The sequence below is a fragment of the Oratosquilla oratoria genome, chromosome 21, assembly GCF_046742065.1.
Source record: "Oratosquilla oratoria isolate Oo_2021 chromosome 21, ASM4674206v1, whole genome shotgun sequence".
NCBI lineage: Eukaryota > Metazoa > Arthropoda > Malacostraca > Stomatopoda > Squillidae > Oratosquilla > Oratosquilla oratoria.
This window is the reverse complement of record NC_134797.1, coordinates 61,333,141-61,334,754: the sequence shown is the minus strand read 5'-3', so window position 1 is coordinate 61,334,754 and position 1,614 is coordinate 61,333,141. Positions and strand designations below refer to the sequence as shown.

The 1,614-nt window shown below is 39.5% G+C and overlaps 1 protein-coding gene across 1 annotated transcript in view; it reads right to left on the bottom strand.

Annotated features, from left to right (window-relative positions):
• Positions 1–1,438: 1,438 nt before the first annotated feature.
• Positions 1,439–1,614, bottom strand: part of LOC143036989 (uncharacterized) — a 9,958-nt gene continuing 9,782 nt past the window's right edge. Inside the window, exon 3 of the mRNA XM_076205094.1 lies at positions 1,439–1,614. This exon is cut by the window's right edge and continues 610 nt beyond it. The gene's annotated coding sequence lies outside the window, so the exon portion shown is untranslated.

Sequence of the window (1,614 nt, the reverse complement as noted above, 5' to 3'; positions counted from 1 at the left end):
ACACAGAAGCAAGTGTTTTCGCCAATTAATCTAAGGAAATCGACGATGTCCTACAAATTTGTAGGAAGGACCTCCAACTTTGTTGGACGAAAGTTATTAACTTTCAGACGCTACTCGTCATCTGAACTAATCCGACGAAACCAAAGATGTCCAGCAAAATTGTGGGAAATGTTTCCAAATGCTCAACTTCAAGACGCTTTTCATCGTCTGAAAATCATATATTGGCAATTCATGTAAACTGTTATCTGAGAGATAATAAACATTACTTGCTATGAGTTGAAAGACAAGAATGAGTTGGATAGGGTGAAGGAGGCTTTGGATGGACGTGAAATGTCTGTCGAGCAGGGACGAGAGACTGCAAAAGATAGGAGTGAATAACGAGGTCCAAAGGGACGGTCTTCTTATCTGTTACATAAATTATTCTTAGTGGATGAGGAGAGATAAGGGTGGGATAATATAATGAAGCGGTGGAGATAAGTCATCCTACCGGGCCCTGCTGAAGAAGAGCTGTGCCTCACTGCATTACCTTTGACCCAAACAGTGTGGCCGGGGACAGGGATAACCCTTCATCCCAGAGGTGCTTGAAAGGGGAAGGGGCCCTTTGTATATATATAACTACAAATTGGTCGATACATTTAGACCGTTATCTATTCTAACACAGATAATCCCCATGTAATGATTTTGGGCAAATGATTATTAGAATGGGGTATTTTGGTCTTGAGGTGGCTCCTTTTTCACCAATTTGTCAGAGGCAAGACAAACACTTTTCATTTGTATGGAGTTTCATAGCCTTTACGTGGCCAGGTTTCTTTGATTGAGCGTATAAAGGAGTTTTCTTATATGTGGGACTACGAGAAATCTTTGAGCTCTTCTCTTACGGACTTTCATTCAAATGCTTTGTCAGTGACCGGAATTTGTGAAGTAGTGTGGTACGCGCCTGTTTTGATTTCATCAAGTATTCATAGAGTACATGAGTGTAGTCCACCCTGGTCGTGTGACCACGAGTTGACAGAAACGGTCAACTTTATGACAATATGTCAATTAATTGTTAAATAAATCATATTTGATTTTAAATATTCTGTGTATTCTTCAATAAAAAGAGCACTGATTCCATACTTAAAGAAAAAAGAACCAGGAAATAATTTTCTATACATCCAACAATAAAAAGAACAGTAATTATATATATAGAGAGAGACGAATATTTTTTCATGAAGCATGAGAACGTAGTGGTTAATGCACCTGTTTTTCAGTGCGGTGGTAAGCGTTTTGAGCTTATCACAGGATGAATGGTTACTGTCACTGTGGTATCACTGACAAGGGCTAAGTCTATCCGGATGATGTCCGCGTGAACAGTGGGTATTAGGACTAACCAATCACTTTTACTTACCTTCAAACTAATTTAGAGACTATTTCAAGGAAAGGTATTGAGATAAAGCTCTCAAAGTCGTATGTTTATTATCATGTAATCAGTACATTTGACATTTAAATATTGTATCATCCCGCGAGTTGCTCAAAGGATGCTCTTCCGGTAGATGCGAAAAGTACAAAGAGAAGACATCTTCGCCTTCACCGGAGCCACCTTCGAGCGTGCGGACAAGCAGCTTTCTATCTCTT